Source organism: Bombus pascuorum, chromosome 5 (genome assembly GCF_905332965.1).
Source record: "Bombus pascuorum chromosome 5, iyBomPasc1.1, whole genome shotgun sequence".
NCBI lineage: Eukaryota > Metazoa > Arthropoda > Insecta > Hymenoptera > Apidae > Bombus > Bombus pascuorum.
The window spans coordinates 15,110,075-15,129,279 of NC_083492.1; the positions used below are offsets into that span (position 1 = coordinate 15,110,075).

General features: G+C 36.9%; 1 protein-coding gene across 3 annotated transcripts in view; it reads left to right on the forward strand.

Moving 5' to 3' along the window:
• The window catches only part of LOC132906927 (dipeptidyl aminopeptidase-like protein 6), a 117,954-nt gene that overhangs the window by 40,430 nt on the left and 58,319 nt on the right, over positions 1–19,205 (forward strand). The window contains exon 1 of one of the 3 annotated variants that reach the window (XM_060959580.1): positions 7,678–8,111. The exons of the other annotated variants lie outside the window; for them this stretch is intronic. The gene's annotated coding sequence lies outside the window, so the exon portion shown is untranslated. Of the gene's footprint in view, positions 1–7,677; positions 8,112–19,205 lie in introns of those variants that run through there. 3 annotated transcript variants of the gene reach the window in all.

Below are 19,205 nucleotides of genomic sequence, written 5' to 3' on the forward strand. Positions count from 1 at the left end.
GGAACTAGAACTTTTATTATCCTATTTAAATAAGACTATTGAGGTTTCGTAAGCAATTATCTCGATACTAATAAAGCCGTAATGAATTAGCTATCATAAACGAAGAAGCTCAACTGAGAATGTTTCGTAATTGTGTCTTAAAGTCTTAAAGCTGGCTCGTGCACGAGCTATTCTACTGCTAATTCAGCTTGGCGTTCATTTTATGACGGTTTATCGAATTTCTTTTCGAAGAAACTTTCAACAGAGGCTCTTAATCCAAAGATTTCAAAAGTAAAAGACAACGGATGTGTTTCATTCACTACTTTCCTACAATAAAATACAATAAAATAATAGTTGCTTCTCTAACTTTCGAGAAGGAAGAGTAGTTCGCTTAGAAATCTACCATTGCCAAAAATTTCATACGAGTATTTCTATGTATGCGTGTATGAATGCAATGCGGTTGAAACAGTTCGTTTTGTTTGAAGATACCTCTAAATTTTTTACTAGTCCGACATAGCGAAACATATGAAACATTTGCTCAAACTATAAATTCTGGCATCGTGCCTGGTATTCGTATCTCATCTCCATCTATTTTATCATAGAATAAAATAATCCATAATTTTTTTTTTGAGATCGTGTTATTGTCGAATGTTAGAAATGTTCCTGCTTCTGTTCGTTCATCAGTAAATTACTGACGCTCCGGCACAATTTTAGTTTAAATTATATCTCTGCAGAGTGTATTACTAAAAGAAGATAAAATATCCTGTTCAATTATATCCTGTGAATAAATATCCTATGAATTAATCTGTGAAGAAATAAATATGTTTACTAATCCTACGATAAATCATACCTTTGCACAGAGTATATTATTAACAAAGAATTAAATATTCTTTCCGAATAGTTCGATATGAAAAAGTATTACTTAGATAAGAAAAAAATTTATTGAAATATTTGTGAGGTGACATAGAGGTTTATACACAATTAATAGAGCTGACAAATTGTAACGCCGTCATAAAAAGCCAATAAACGATTCAAGAGTCGAACCATCGAGGATCAATTGGCTGGCGTCACAGAGTGGGTGTTGATGGTTCCAACGCGAGAAATATGTAAAATCGTATTTTATTACGCTTTCTAACGGCGTTCTCTTTGGCTACTCTGTTGGCACTTGTCTGGTAAGTCGTTTAATGTCTGTCGTATAACGCAAGGCTACAAAGCAAAAATATGCGCGGTATTCGCATCTCTGGCCGCCTCTGTAACGAGTAGAGTTAAACAATCCCTCGGCTCAAGTAACGATAAAACGGAGTGATATAAAATGCGAATGGCAACCAACGTCGGTCAGTTCACTGTCAGCCAGTCGTCCGTTAAAGAAACTAATTTATGTTTTACTGTGTTAGTTTTATCTCTGATGGATTTTAATTTTTCATCGTACATTTGATAATTTTCATACAACGAAGAAAAGAATTTAGAAAACTTTGTAGCGTTAAATTTTGTATAACATGTCTTATAAAATTCATCGAACGTTATGGACTATATTTTAACTAGAAATTTTTAGTTTCAATGGACATTCAGGATCATCTAATATTATTTCATATCTTCAATTTTATTTCTTCATTACCCATACCCCTTTTTCTTTAAATTTATTAAAATTCCTGTTAATTATTGAAATATCTTCCGAATATGGTTCAATAAATTTCAACACAGTGACAAATTTTTCGCCAAGATGTGTGAGTAGCATTACTTATTATAACTCTACTCGTATCTCAAACCATACTCATATTCTCAGAATTTATCTATACTCATCCGTACGTTCAATCTACCATCATCGACGGTTATAAAAAAAGGAAATCGAGGTATACAGAAGGACCATCCTGATATCCGCCACGCGAGTACTCGGCAACAATCGGTTTTCGTCGAGTGGCCATCGAGTAATTGCAGACTGAATGAACCTCTGGGCAGAAGTTTCGCCGTCGATAGGCGTTCAGAGGAGAAACGAGGGACAATTTTACGAGGTCCTGTCCGAAAGATCGAAGCTCGACGACCGGTCGAGATCAGTATTACGCCCACGGAAAGGTCCACTCGGTATTTGAAGAGATCTGTGATACGCGCGAGGGTCCAAGAGATAAAGGGGGCCGAAAACCATGCTACGGGACGTTTATATGCCAGATATGAATCTCATAACTACACCGAAATTACCGTTCCTTTATCTGTGTACGACTAAATGCGAAGTTCCATGCTATCGCGTGAACTGCTCTTTTATACGCAATTTAAAATTGTTTTGAAGCTTTAGTATTCTGCGATGAAGACTTACTTTTAAATAATCACTTTAAAAAGCATCGTTGCGTAAGACACAAAACAATCAGTATAACGATCAAAGTGATATGGAAAGCCTCTAATTATTTAGAATAATCTGTAGTAAACAATTTATATATTCTTGCGCATTTAAATTCTTTATAGTTTCATAAGCGATTACGATCCAATTATCTATTATAATATCGCGTATATCATTAAGTTTATCAAAAATCTCGTTCGAAAAATATTGAATATTTTTCAGAACGAGGAACGAAATTAATTTCATCCTAAAAGCTGCTATTTTGCGATCAGTAATGTAAGGAAGTGAGGCATAATCAACGCAAATCGACGGTCCTTCCGTCAATTCTCTGGAGGACCGCGCAGAGACGCTGGAATCACAGGGGTGGCCCTGAAGGGAGACGAATCTGACTTGCAAAGTCACAGATTTGGGGATGGTGTTGTGTCAGGAGAGTCAACGCGATTGGTTGGTCCCTTGGAACGCTCCTATTTACTCGAACGACCCCGGCTGGCCCATTTATTTTCAGGTTTGAACGTTCTATTTATCTTCGAATTCGAATGGCCGATTTAGTCATCGAGTCTGATTAAATATTTGAAATGATGGTGATGGGGGATTACTGTGTTTTTACGTTTAATCGTTTTTACAGGAATATATGTGAATTTATGTAATTGATTAAAAATTTGATTATCCAATAACTTGTTACGACGCTTATATACTTTTTATAACGTGTTTTATGAACACAGGAAATTATGCGTAAATGCTCAAAATGTCTGCAGTTATACGATCAAATTTATGTAGAAAAGACCTTGAGAAAAGGAAATTAACCAATGGCTAGAATTTTGATTTCTACACATGTGGTTCAACTAACTTTATCTAGCAAAGATATTAACAAATATAATATTCACCATACGAGTTTCATTGTAATTATTCGGTACACGTTAGGGTTTGGTTGCTCTAGTGTTAAATCGTCATTTTATTTCCACGTTTGCAATTGTAACGACTTTAAAACACTCACAGCGTCAAATTCGATCGTGCGATTAACTCTGTGGACGCTGGTTCGATTTTTCATTAGCAGGTAGAGGTGACACATACAACCAGAACTTTGGTCCAATATCCGTGTAACTGGCTGGTAGCGGAAGTCCTGGCGTGGACCATTAATATGCTAATTATTATCTTGTTAAGGGTGGGAAAGTCGTGGCCATGGACCAGTGTTATCTAATTAATATCCACGAATTCAGCAGAGAAACTGGTGAATCGATGTTGGATGCTAATGCAAAAGTTAATTATCGTTCCACCTTTCTAGCCGCTCGTTTAAATAATTTATAACGTGATGTTAAGGGCTTTTTTCTAAGATGAAGCTGACCTTTGATCATAAAGCAAACGTATTTTAGTGGTTCAGGTTAAAGAACGAACTCAAAGTAGAATTTTAGTATTTGATTTTTGTGTAGAGAGGTTCGAGAGTTGCGCGATTCGTTAATTATTCTCTGTTCTTTACTCGTTAAAATCACCACCCTTGTTAAGACCATTAAACTTAAAGAATGTGAATTTTAAATATTGTAACGGAGACTGAAAAATTGCTGGTTAAGAATTTTTGATAAATGTACACGAATTTATTACGACTGCTTAAAAGTCGAAGTGCAACTTCTTTCCTTCTATGAATTTTACGTACTCAAAATCTATGTCTTAAATCACAATACTAATCTTTGCTGATCGTGATAATAAAAAAGAAGAAGTTTAAATATATTTTCCATATGAAATCCAAATACAGAGCGCTATATATAGATTACGATACACTGTATCGACTCTACACAAATTGTAACAGACAATTAGTACCTAAATTGTATTACACAATTCCGAGTCGATTAGGCTTCACTGCATCGTTTGTCAACCGAAAACGCAACACGAACCAAACTTAATTGATAGTTACCGGATAAACGAGCTTTCTTATCTATTTCGTCCTCGGATGAGAAGCTATTGAAAGCCTTTAGGTACACACTGAAACTCGAAACCCTTGTCTCTCGACGTAGATCCTGATTGACGTGTCGCGTCAATAGAAACAAGCTAAATCAGCGAAACCTATTATTTGGAATTCCATTGTAGTCCTTCAACTAACATTTACAAAACAGGGCGGTTTCTCAAGGATTTTAATTGATTGGTTTAATTAATTAACGATATTCCAGAGTACACTCTATATTAAGCGAGAAAGATTTAACAACAATTCTTCCGTATATTTCTCAAATGTAGACATTTTTTAAGGTAGAGAAATACAGTGGCTTTGAAAACAACACAAATGACGTGGCGGAGTTAAATTTATATTTCCCTATTCTTCTTCGTTCCTATTTAAAGAGTCATTGATGTTAACTGGCCAACCATCGCAGTTCACTTTCGTTCAATGAAAAAGTCCTGAATGGTGAGCACGCACCATTCAATCACAACAACCAGGTGGTTGAAAGATCGATGCGCTTCTGCCCTGACTATGCGACACACCGCGAGATCGTCTTCCAGGTGAGGGTTTCGGTTCCCATGGAAACCGGACTTGTCCCGGTTCTCCCCTAGGTCAGGGCCATCTGGTTCCTACGTCAACTCCCGCTCCCTTCATTGGCTTCCTGTCTCGTGGATATCGCATAACAGGTGTGTGTTTACCTTCCTTTCCAATCCAACGTTTCGATTCTTCTTTCTGTGCAAAGAAATTTCAAGATCTCAACAAATTTTACATCAGGCGAATCCATACAAAGTTATGGAGAACGTTCTTCACAAAAGTGTTTTTCCACTCTTCTATGACGTTGTCGCGAAAGCAATGTAGATCAAATTTTAGCTGAAATATCAAGATACAAATTACGTACAACTGCTATTTAACTGTGTGTTTAATTAACCGTCTGCATAACGAAGCATTTCAGTGTTCTTTTGAGTCAACTTGATATTTAAAAACCGAAGATATTGAACAAATTTTTGTAATTATCTATTTGCTATAACTATGAAGAATTAGTTTTTATGATCCGTACATGAATTTACTAATGTACATTTACATTCTATAATTTCATAATGTTTCAAAGTGTACTTCCTGAAATAATTTGAAAGAAATTATGATAAGAAATTTATCCATTTAATTCCACCATAGACATATAATTGTATAATAACTATAATAGATGAGTCGAGTCACGAGTATGGATTTGAGAAATCTCTAAATCTGTTTCCATAAATTTACGATGGCTTGTTTAGTTTCGTTACACGTTTGCCATAAAGAAAGGTGGTTGGGAGAAAGATGGGAATAAGCGAATATGCGACCATCGCGACAACGGAGAGCATCTATTTCGGAAGTGTCACGTGCCATGAGTGCCACAGACCAGAGCGCGAACCTGGGATCATTCGAGTGTTCGGTATTCGCGTTGGAATTTCGCAATCGAGAACGAGGAAATGTCGTGGGAATTTTCAGTGTGTTTTGAATAGGACTCGAGACGCTTCTAATTCTCGAATAGTAATTTCCTTTCTTGATCGTAAAATTTATTAGCTATCTACCTACTAATAATTTCAAGTAGTAGCATAAACGAAATTTCTCAAATTTCTCAAATTACTTTTCATAAAAACCCGTAGTTTGATGATCACTAGATCGCGGTTGTTTATGCATTTTTGAGAAATCTAAGATTCCAAAAGTTTATAGAATGTATAAAATATACACAAATATAAGTATATACTTAGAATAGAATATTTATTATGACATTTAGTAGACAAAACAGATTTTTATTTAGATTTCATTTGTTTAATAGTGTTACTAAAAATACAAAATTGCAGAAATATCCAGAGTCTAGGTGAGCATCTGTAATCCAACGATACTATAATAAACTGTTTAATAAACTGTGTTTCGAGAAAATAGGTTTATGACTCTCGTCGAGATCCATCCTTCATTAGCTGCATCTTCAACTTCGAGTAATCTCGTTAGAATTTTCATCAGGCAGAAAGAAATATGAGAGTTAGCGAATGAACCAGACGGTTTCGTCGTTTTATCGTTGCCTCTAAAGTCTCTTGCCAAATGTCGTGGCTTGGACCACGAAAATTCTGCGACGACCATAACCGGAGCATCGTAGTTCGTTGAACCAACCTCTTCTCTCCTTTCCGTTCGTTATTTAGTGGCGGGAAAAAGGAAGTATTACTTGCGGTTAGCGAACGATCGTACTATAAAGTAACTTTCTCAGACTTGTATTACCTACGGCACCGGCTATTTGTCGACCCGCATTTTACAAACTTCTACCGTGCTTCGCTAACCTGCAATTTTTTGCGGTTTCTCGAACCACGTCCACGAAGTTTCGTCGTGCAGTCAACGAGCCAATTGAAAACAATTGGGTGCCGGCTTAGAGATAATTAAGTGATGGGGATGGATTCCATTCAAAACTCAAAGAGTAATTTAATATTTTTCATTTACCATGGATAAACTTGTCCAGGAATCGTTTCATAAGATGGATTTCACTCAAACAGAAATTCTATATTTTTAATTTATTGTAGATATTTTATTAATGTTTAAAGGAGTTTCTTTGGAACACGGAAGTATTAGTTTAGTAGGGGAAAGTAACGCAAATTTTTGCTAAAATAAATCATTTCAAGTGACGCACACGTTACTATTTACGATGCAATAAGTTTGCCATAGTTCTATGTTTATAAAATACTTGGCTAAACTTTTAAGTCAACCCAGATCGAACAATATTAATAGTTAAATACGCAGCTCGACGAAGTTTATTTTCAGGTATGCAAAATGGAATACAAATGTAATATTAGCTCTCATAAATCAAGTATCGTATGAAAAGATGTTATCTTATATTTTCCATACATCTTTTCACATGAAATCGCCCGCCTTGTCGATTTATCATGATTACCGAAACTCTTTATACGATTAACACGTATTTCAGGTTTAAAACGTAAACGATTGCGAAATTAAGAATTTTCTGTGCAATAGTACGTCACTTCATCTGTATCTGTATAATAGTCTCTATAATACGCAGCCATCAGGGCTTAGGTACGGCGACAAATCTTCAATATATTTTCAACTATATATTTACTATTTCACTCTCGCTCCAGCCTCGAAATAGCCCGCTACAAAGGGACGGACGAATTAAGAGCTGCGATTAATAGACGACAAGAAGCATCATCGCAATTTCTCCTATTCTTCCCCTCTCTTCTTCCCTCACTCTTTCTTTCTCTCACTCTCTTGAGCCACTAATTCCTGCCAGTCTCTTTCAGGCTTCCCACTAAAAAGGGAAATCAAAAGCGAACCGGTCGCGGTTTGTTCGACGAAACAGAGACGGATAGAGGGTAGGAGAGAGATAAAAGTGACGAACAGAGGGGAAGAGACATAGAATGAGACAGTGGACGAGTGTTTATTCAGTCACGAGCATGGAAGCGTTCGCTTCGCTTCGTGGACCGGCGTGGAAACAAACTCGAACGGATATTTCCGGATTCGAAAATCGTTCTCCTCGAAAAACCCGAACTTTAATCTCCGCGTGCGCTGACCAGACACGCGAAATTGACTTTCTTGTTTGTTACGTTCTTTGACCTTTACTCTCATCCTTGCCCGCTATTCTCCTCTCTTCACATTCGTCAACTTCGACCCTTCGAAATCGTTTCTTCGACAAAGTAGTACATTCAATCTTTCTATCCCTGTTTTCTCGGTTCGCAAGTGATACTTAATTCTCGCGAGTGAAAATCGCGACGGTGAAAAATGTAGCCAAGAAGTGAACGAATCCATTTGGAAATAGAAACGTTCGAACCGAAACGGAGAACCGAATTATCGATCGTTGCTGGATGATCAAAGTTGCTGCTGATTGGCGAGACCTCGGTGAGATTTATTGCTTCCGCCATTAAAGCTTGAATTTTACCGAATCAGCTTCTGGTTCCGGTTCGAAGACGAACGAGGACTTTTATCAATTTAAAAGAAAGCATGATCGATTTTTGAATGCTTCATTTACCGGGTCGATCTGGGGGCATTGTATTTTAATTCCTGAACTTTCCAGTCGGTTCATTCATTATCGAGGATCGTCCGAGGCATACGATATTTCTCGTCGAAATTGAATCCAGCCTCCATTTTTTGGCTCGCCGTTCAATAATCGATTCGGTATCGCGAACACGCTCTAATGGAATGACGCAAAAATCTGCATGGATATCCGTTCGAGCGTTTATAACGCTCGGGAATGATTGTCGAATTCGAATTCGTAGCAAAAGAAAAAATAGTATTAATACGACTGATGGATCGACCGGTGAACATACTCTGTTTTACTCTATGCCCCTTGAAGGACAAACAGTTCATAAAAATATGGATAAAATGTGGATAAAATGTGGTTTCTTAAAAAATGATGATCTATTGTATATTATTATATGTATGTATATTGTATGTACAGTACGAGAAAGAAAGGAGCATATGAAAAATACTTGTGTATATTAATTTACACTTATTCTACTTCCATAAAAGATATAACTTAGAAAAAACGAAGCTGGCACCCCGCTGGGGGTAGCCGCCCACATGTTATATTTATTTTTTATTTTTATTTTTTTTTTTTCTTCACCAACAAGATATAACACTTTACCAAATGTCCATAAGGACAAATTGTAAAATAACCAAAATAAAATAAAAAAAAAAACTTATTCTACTTTAATAAACTTATAATAATTTTATTATATTCTAATGATAATTTTATTAATTCGTTAGCTACGCAATATTTTTTTGATTCAGTCATGCACGATTTTAAAATTCTCCACCCTAGATTTTTTAATTTTGACTTATAATGAAAATACAGTTATTCACATTAATATTCGGACACTATACTATCTTTGTAATTATTGCTATGTATAAGAGGGAATTATTTAGATACTAATTTATTGTAAATTGAATGTATATAAATAATTCCATTCTAACAATAACATTTAATTGTTAATGTTCGGATACTATGGCATGTTCTATAATGTAGCAATTCTTAGAAACCATTCGAATTGTAAAATTGATGTTTTATATACAAACTGCTAGAATATAATTCTATCTCAGTACAAAGTTATATTTCGAAATACTAATGTCTGAAATTTAACATGTCACGAGGAGGACAAAATACCAGTTTGGTAAAAGACAACTTGTTATTTATCATAGAAAAAGAGGTAAAAATTGTCGTGAAATTGCAAGATTATTAATGACGAAGAAGAGTACAGTTGCAGACATTATTAAAAGATATAAAGAAGAAGATCGTATCGAATTTAAGAAACAAAATGGGAAATGAAAAGGAGGAAAGAAGGATAATGTGGAGAGTTAAAGAAAATCCACATTATAGCAATTGACCTCAGATATTTGTCATGAAACTAGGAAAAAAGTCAGTGCTGAAACAGAACGCAGAATAATGAGACGCAATGCGTTTAATGGCCGAGTAACGAGAAGAAAACTGCACATAAACGAAATAAACAGGAAAAATAGATTGGCTTTCGCTAAAGAGCTCGTTAAAAAGCCTGAAAATTGGTGGAATGATGTTACATTCGCCGAGAGTAAATATTGCATTTTTGGTTCGGATAGAAAAAGTATAGCATGGCGCAGAATAAATAAAGCTTTAAAACCCAAAAATTTAAAACCTACTTTAAAACACGGAGGAGATTCTGTGATTGTATGGGGATGCATTTCGAGTGTTGGTGTGGATGAACTGGTGTTTATCGAAGATATATTAGTTAAGAATAGATACTTAGATCTTTTAAAAAACAATCTGCTAAAAAGTACAAACAATATAAGAATACAAAGTACTTTCAAATTTTATTACAACGATCCAAATTACAAGGCGAGAATAATATATGCATATTTATTATAAAATTGTCCTAATATTTTATACTCACCTTCGCAATCTCTGGTCTTAAATCCCATAAAGAATCTATGGGATGAATTAGACCAAGAATCAGAAAAACACTAATAAATTCAAAAATTAAATTGCAAACGAGGATAAAAAAAGAATGGGCAATTATTTCCTCAGACTATTAAAAAAAAATTATTTTTATTATACTGAAAAAGTTATACGAGGTCATTAAACAAAACGGACATGCGGCAAAATATTAATATCGCAATTTTTCATGAATTTTATATATGGAATATTTACATTTCATAAACTGTCGGAACATTAACGTGGCGTGAAAATGTGATAACTTTTTATTTAAAATATGTTATACAATTAAACGTTATTATTAAAATGGAATTATTTATATATTTTCAATTTACAATAAATGGTTTATTTGTTTGTAAAATAAACGATATAATATCAAAATCATTTCCTCTTACACACACCAATAATTACAAAGAGAATATAGTGTCCGAATATTAATAGGAGTAACTGATTTTATTGATACATCTTTTAATAAGTAATTTAAATATATAATTTTCTGATTTCACTCCAGAGGTAGTGTATGCTGTTTCTGATTATTTATTAATTCATCATAAATATGTATGTTTCGTTCAAATTTAGCAACTGTTGCTATAAATCGACTGAATTTAATAATAAACGGCGCTGTATTTAAAAAAACATTCGATGCTTTCCGATCAACATTATAAATTGTTAAATTTGCATTCATCATTGAAATTTTACTACCAGTATCTCTTTTTACGATTGTAAATTATTCTTCCTGTGATTATTCACATTCAGCATTCGATCGTGTAAAAGCAGAAGTTGCAAGATGGAGGAGTTCATTCTTATAGACCTTTTGCAAAGAAGTTGAACTCAATGCAACCATCCGATCTACCGGTTCGAGCGCGAGAAAGCACCTCAAACCGGCGGAATTCGAGGAAGTCGATCACGCGGCGACACGTTCGACAAGTTTCGTTGGAAGTTCCGGGATGCAGGTTCGTGATTGAGTCTCGAGCTCGACTAAATGCGACGAATTTCAATGCACTTCGATTCACCGTTGTAACGGGTTATTTACCCTGGAACCGAGGACTGAGCAAGAGAAACAAAATAAGAATATATGCGTGGAGATTTGTTTCGAACGAGATTTGTTTTGCGATTACGGTAGAGCGCCATTTATTTCAACTGTAGTTGTTGGAATGAAATTTTACATAGTTGACTAAACTTTTATCGATTAAATCCTCTAATCTAAATTCACATAATTTGAACGAAAACAAACGCGGAAACAAACGCGTGATGTATAACAATATTTATTGCGTTAATATACTTAATTATATGTTTTATGGAACATCGCCAATAAGATAGAAAAAAATCATCGTTGAAATTCTACACTGGCAATCAGAACTCTTCTGGGCTTGGCCTTTGATTTTTTCTTATTGTATTCGTATATTTAACCGCTGTGACCTAAAAGTACTGTAGTTGTAAGAATTTTACAGACACATTCAAGCGATAAGAATCTTTACTTCCTTTCGTTTATTATCATTTTCTCCTTCTACCTCTTCTTCTATATAATTTAAATTTTCTCTATGTCGTAATCAGTTATTTCCTATTTTCCACTTTGTCTTTCCAGCTGAGGTTAGGCGACAGCACTTTCAAAACGCTCTGAGGACTTTTAGAATAGAACATGGGACAAAAATATTGATAGTTACTCGCTGCCAAGAATGTCACGGCTAAGCGACGAGATGTTCGAGCGTGTCGTTGAGCCGAGCAAATTTTTCACTGATTCTTTTCTCAATGGAGCTGGAAGGGATTCACATCGCGAGAGCGCGACACACGTGCCTCTATGTATAGCGCGATTCGCACGCCATTCGACTTTGACAGAGATAAATCGGCCGCGTATATTTAGCGGAACGCTCGATTTCTCGACGAGGAAAGCGGATGGGTCTCCCGTGGGCTCGCTGATGAATGCCAGATAGAAACCACCTCCTGTATTTCTTTTACCTTCGACATATAGTCGATGTTTTATTTTTCGGTTCGTTTGGAACCTCTTTTTAGTTTTCATTTTCTTTCTCCGAGGAAAAAGCACGAAATTCGAATTCTTGATAGCCGAATGAACATCGACATCGTCCACGAGCAATTAACCTTCTTCAGGATACCATAGCGATTCACATAAAATGTTGCTGTATTTAAATATTCGATTCTATTAAACTTTATAATATAATATAATTGCATTTTATCGCGAATAAAGATTAGCGAACTTCATAATTTACTAAGCTTTCCAAGCGTTGCACTGAATTCACAGTTATAATTTCTCAGAATGCAGAACTTTAGAATAAGCAGAATATTTTTCGACAAATAATTGGTCCAACTGGGTCGTAGATCAAGTCCACTGAATCACCTAATACACCATATAAAACGTCGTCTCTCGAAGAGTAGCGGCTATAATAGCCTTTATCATGCCACCACCTGCTGGCCAAAGATAGAACGCGACACGACGATTTGCATAAATACCTATGGAGCGCTCTTTCTTCTCGGTTAAAATTCACCAATTACTCGAGCGTTTCGCTATGGCCCCAACTGGCCACTGTCGATTCCGTGCACCGTGACCATTAATCGAGCTTTGCGAGGAAAATCAGCGAACGCCAGCCAGCTTCCCGTATTCCTCGATTTTAACGAATACACAGGACCGGTGGAGAATTTTGCAAAGTTGAGAAATGGTCGAATCGTGTAACTATTCAGTTGTAGGGGTTCATTTCGCCACGGTTAGAAACTCGCTCGAGAATCTCTTGACTTAATGACGAATAGAAATCTTGCAGCCACTCGAATCAGACTTCCAAATGTTTGCTGCTTAAAACCGAGTCCCACTATTCATGGAAATAGGGTTGAAGGATTTTTCCCAAAACCTTTTGACCCAGGGATCATTCTTCTTCGAAGCTAGCTTCCAAAAGCGTCATGATTCTCGCGATTCTGTTCAATGCTCCTCAGTGAATGAAGGAGATGATTACGAGGAACTTTCGAGTGGCTAGATTAATGGTTCCTCCAGGAGATATCGTCGTACTTCGGAGTAAAGTAAGATCCCGGATGCGATATTTTTCGCTCTTCTCTTCGTGGATAACGCTGCCAGCATAAAAATATAATGGAACACCATAGGATAATTAAAGATGGAAAAGGTACATAACGTGCGTAATATGCTGAAATACATACGTGGAAGTTTATCATTCATGATAAATTAATAGTTCATCGATGCATCAGTCGATTAGATCATAAATATCCAAACATTTACCACAAACTAACTATCATGGTGCTCGACATTCTCGTTATACCACAGTGTAATAATGGGTAATTGATAACTATAATTTTAATCTACCGTGAAATTTAAATTAAAATTGATCGAGTTTATCGAACCGAAATATCTAACAATACAAATTTATATAAATACCCTTGCTCTGTTCATCTCAAATTCAGCAGCGAAGTAATCGCACACGTTTAACGATCTACATTACAGTTTTAACAAGCAGTTCCAAGAAAATTCCTGAGTATACAACAGTAAGTAACAACAAGCCGTGGAATAATCGTGAAAAGTGACGAGTTCCTTTTTTAACGAGTGAATCCCGGCCGACCATCGACTACCTTAGAAAAGAATCCCGCGTTTTCTCGATAACAGGAAGCGGAGACAAAGACGCCGGGAAAATAAAGAGAACGTTGAATCGAGGATTCGGAGAACGTGCTTTAAGGAGGTTGTCCTTGCAGTTAAAGCAAGCGAACAAAAGGGACAGCATTTTTTACCGTGCACTTGCAACTGGAAATTCGTTAATTGTGCGTGGTGGGCGAATAAAACGGGAAGTGAATGGATGGAAAAAAAAACCGTTGGTCTCGACTCTTCGTCTGCGGTTTCTGGAAAAAAGAAGTGCAAGACTTCTGTCTGAACGTAATGAAATCTCGTTCCGCAGTTTGCTAGCTCGGTTACTGAAAACTAGTCGGGTTGTTTAGGCGAATAGAACTTAGTGAATCTGACCGGTTGACCGAGGTGAAGTTGGATTTTTCGAGAAGTTGGCGTGGACAGAGAGCATAGCTTTCCGGTATGATGAAACTTTTCTTTCGGAGAGTTTGGAAAGCTGGAGGCGGAGTGAAAACGCATGAAGTTAAAAATGAAGTTTGACGCAACGGAATTCGGCTACCGTTGTTTCTGTTTGGCCAAATGGTAATTGCCAAAGAGTATCAGCTCTTGTGCAAAGAGCCGTCAAATGAAGCAAACTGAAAATGTAAATTCAGGATGCTAGAGGAATATCTGTATTTTTCTAGTATCTTTTGGGAAAATTAAATGAACAAAGGTATTTACGATTATGGGGATTAAATTGGTAACAGAAGCTGAAAAGTGAGGAAAAATTGGAAAAGAAAGGAATCCAGGTTGGTTGGTCACGAATTTTTCCTGGCAAACTTTCCGTCAGCAGGGATCGTGACAATGTTGCAAACCTCTTTTCACAAGTTGGAGATTGCAGAAAAGATTGAAATTTTGTTTCTTTGAAAGCAGATTCCTAGCCCCGAGGCGATATTTCTATTCGCCTGAGTTTAAACTCACGAGGGACAGTAAGAAACCAAAAACTAGGAAATATTGGATTGTTTGGAAACTTTGTAATGAAATTTAAAGGAAATTTGATGGTACTGTATTATTGTAAGATTAACGTGTCATCGTTCGTTTTTCTGAAAAACTTGTTTCTCTCAGAGGCGAATTTCTTGAAGTAGCTTCTGCAAACTACCCGAGACCTGGAATCAACCGCAGTTCGTGGACTGTCTTTCTGAAATCTCGGAATAGATGTCTGACCGTGTATGATATTATTAGATGGCACGTGATGGCGAATGTGATCTCGGTTATTAATATCGGATCGTAGAATCCGTTTAATCGCCACCAACGAAGGTAAACAACGCTCGAAACGCATCCGCATGCATAATTAATGCAGGTACCATCGATTGGATGGGATAGAATTATGCATGAGCTACTTTGCCTTTTGAGCCATTATGCAACGGTGTTCGAAAGAAGCAAGCGTTCTCTTTCTTTTTTCCCCTGTATATCGAAGGGAACTGGTGAATTCGTTAAAACGACTCCTGCGTCGTTGCTGGTTTATTATTCGAAACGAAGGTAGATGTTCGTTTCATGTTAAAAAGCGCATCGGATGGAAAATGGTAACACGGTTTATTACGGTATACAATATCTCGAATGAATCTACATCGCGTTATTGTATGCGAGATAATTTGATTTTGATCACGGAAGTTGATTCTTGCCTGGGAAATTTTGATACTGTTCAAATACGGACTGTCTACATGGTGCAGAGTCGATGGATCGATGGTAAACCAGTCTGATTCGAAATCGAAGTAATCCGGCAGAAAGTGTTCGTAGACTGGTGATATAGATAGATTTTGTCGAGTATTAATGTCGAATATACAATCAGTATCGATTGTCCAAACTAGTTAGTTACAGGATAAGTGGCTAATCAAATTTTTCAAATAAATGAAACAAAAAAATTATGCTCTTGTTTTATACAATAATATAAAATATTATAATATATAATATTTTAAATGGTATATATTGACAGTAGAAAGTTTGAAATTTCTCTAAAATTTGTTAAATTTGTTCGAAGTTCATACTGTAAATATTAATCCACTTACTGTCTACATTCTAAACCAAGCGAATGTAAAAAGCTTTATCCACTTTCTACACAACTGGAAGAATTTTCTAAAAATTTCCGCGTTTTCCCAATCACAAAGCTTTAAGATTTAATTTCGCTATTTCAACAGCGCGATTTTCATCTCCACTCGTCCACAACGAGCATTCCTACCTCGTGAAGCGAGAAAGAACGACAATGCCACGCGAGGATAATTTCTTTTTCCTTTTTTCTCCTGTGGCCAACGACGAAGTTCCACGTTGTGTTATTAAACCGGATCAAATGTTGCGAGCTTTGTCGATTCGAAAGCTTCTCGGTACCGTCTCGATAACGAAACATGTATGTAAATCTCCGTGACTTCCTTGTTGCGCTAGCGCCCGTCGTGATTGGAAAACTCGACGGTGCATGCCGTCTGGTATAATGAAGTGCCATATCACTGGCAGGAAACGAACGAGCGCAAACAGATCGATGCATCGCGTCCTACGCGTCCATCGGCATCCGTGGGTGCCACGTACGATTTATTTTTCAGTTCCACCAGAACATCCTTGAGAAATTAATATGGAATAGTCTGGAACGACGTGATTTCCTTTCGCGTCGAAATTACTTCGTCTTTCAGGTGGATTACCTCGAACTATGTTAGGTATGGAATGAAAAATCATTCATCTCTTTCGGACTACAAAGGGATTGGTTTACAAAAGATTGTTGTTTGCGTTTGAGCTTGAACTAATATTACTTATTCTTATTCTTAGAATGCTGGGAATGCACTGCTATTGTGGTGCTGCATTCTCCATTCATTTTTCTTTCGGTTATATGTTTTTGAATTGAATTTGTCCTGTATTTATGTGCAAATATGTATAATATGTATAAAAATATATAAGCTTATTATATTTTTGTACATATTATGAATTATAACGTTGTTATATGCACAACAATAGGCCAGTTGACGGGCAATCGATTCTTGGAAAATCTCGAGACAGGTATGCATCATGCGGATGACAAAGGGGCCTGTGCGCAAGATGAATCCACAGATCGTATCTGGCGCGCGAGTCGAGCACGGTCGAGCACGTGATTAATTGCTCGATTCTCTCGAAACGCTGACTAAAGGGCTGCGCGCCAATAGTAGACACGTCAGCCAATCGCATCTGGCCTACGGTATTAATAACAGGACGCGTGAAAAGATGTCTCCGAGGAGGCTGTCTTCCGGCTTTCCAGCAGCCTGTGATCTATCAAACGGAACCGTGTCAGCGATATCTTCTATGATCGATGTGAATAGGAAGTTGGCACCGATTCCCATTAAGCTTCGTGAGAAATAACTGTTCAATCGGCAACCAGTATCAAGAGTTAAGGACGTACTCTCATTTGGGAAGGGGGGTGGCGAAAATAATGAATTTACCTAATAACCTTTTATGCTGAAAGTTATCTAAAGTGATGCTTCCAAATGCAAATTTTCTCTCTACACGTACAAGGATTTGTTCCGTAGATGAATAGTTGAAAGTGGAATTTAATTGAAATTCGGCCATTTACACTCTGTACGTTAATTGTGATCGAACAACGATAATAGGAGCTGCGATTGTAGTATCAGTCATTTAATGTGGAAGATTTGACGTGGATGTTCGTGATTGGTAATATTTCGAGTGCTAAGTAGTTTAATACTGGGATAGATGAATCCATTCAATGTTTCAAATGTTGATTGCTTCAAAATCCTCGATTACATATACTGAAATGCTGAGTTATTGGTCGACTATCGTTAATTAATTTCAAACACGAGCATTCCAATAATTCAATACCTTTGGTTTGAAATTAATTTGTCATTTGTGTAAAACAAGTAGTAATTAACTAAAAGTTTATAGTCATCTTCTACCATGTAGTTTCTGTAGTTGCCGTTGAATTATTAAATGGTAAATGTGCAAAGTATAAAAGTGGATTCATGAAAATCCTATCGAATAAATCGAGTTGGATAGGCTCTTCTAATCGATCCTAACGCCAGGCTTATTCCGCACGAGATAATAGCGTGGCGATGAAGGGAAGCGGGTAGTAAGGGCTACCCTCGTCGATGTAATTCGTTGATGGCCCACCTCGCTTAAAATCCTACGGGAATTTCAGATAGATGCGGTTGAGTAAATGGCCGGGCGTGTAACGAGGTCTGGTCAGTACAGACAGATTCTACTTCCGCCTAACAGTCGCTGTTCTCGAATATTTCTACACTAGCTGCCGTTTTATCCAAATGATTATTCCTTTCCTTTGGATTAATTAATAATAGCGAGCAATCTAATTTTCTAAACTTCCAAATTTTTAAATATTCAATTTTTCAAATCTTCGAATTTTCAAACATTTGAACCTTCGATATTAGATTATTATGACACATTATAATATTGATATTTTTAAACTTTCACGTTTTCTTATTTATAAATTTACAAATTTGTAATTCCTAAAGCGCGAAGCTCCGAATTCTAACAAAAAGTTCTGAAGCTTCAAATTATCAAATTTCCAATTCTCCGATCCTCGCACTTTTATATATCAAGAGTTTCTATCACGGTCTTCTCGGATCTACCGAGAAATTTTCCCTACGTCGCATAACCATAAGCAAAGGGAATATTGTAAAACGAACTGCTACGGATTCAAAGAACTCTAATTTGGAATAACGTATTTATTACAGCAGACGTCAATAGATAAATTATGCAACGTTCAATTTAGCTGGTCGTGCGAAATCCGCGAAACAGGTACTCGGTTATCGTGTTAACTTATTTCGCGACCTATTTCGGATTTCTGAACGACGACGCGGAAGCCGCTGACAAGCGGAAGCGGAGAAAGGGGCGGTTGCTCGCGCTCGACTTCGACCATAATAGAGAAACTTTCAGTGCCGGCGAGAGAGTAACGTTCCGTTAATTTTTTTCTCTCTGTCCTTGTTCCTCCTCTGGTCGCCGAATTTCAACGGCGGTAACCGGTGCCAAGTCGCTGGTTGCAGAACGAACGGCCCGCAGCGATGTCGGTGAAATAAAAAAGGATTTTCCAGTTGGCAACGAACACCGTGGTCGCCAGCGTGGCGCGGGGGAAAGAAACAAATACTTTCCTAGATAAAAAGCTGGCGGAATGAAAGCAACTGAAAATCTCTATTATCACGAGTAGACCGACGTGACTATGAAAGGGATCTACCCTTGCGTTCCTTTCAATGACTCGTTCATTCGAGTAGGATGAACAGAAATTTTCATGAGAATTTCACGCGTGAATACTTTAGAATTAGGGATTTGTAGGTATCCTAGTTCGAGATTATCCATCTTTGCGGGAGAACTCGTTTAATTTTTGAAGGTGAATTACTGGTACGAAGGATTATTCGTCGCTAATTCTTAATTGTGCCTTAATTTTAGCCGTTTTCTGATACTTCATTCTTGGTCTCTTTAAGTTTCAAGTTGCAAC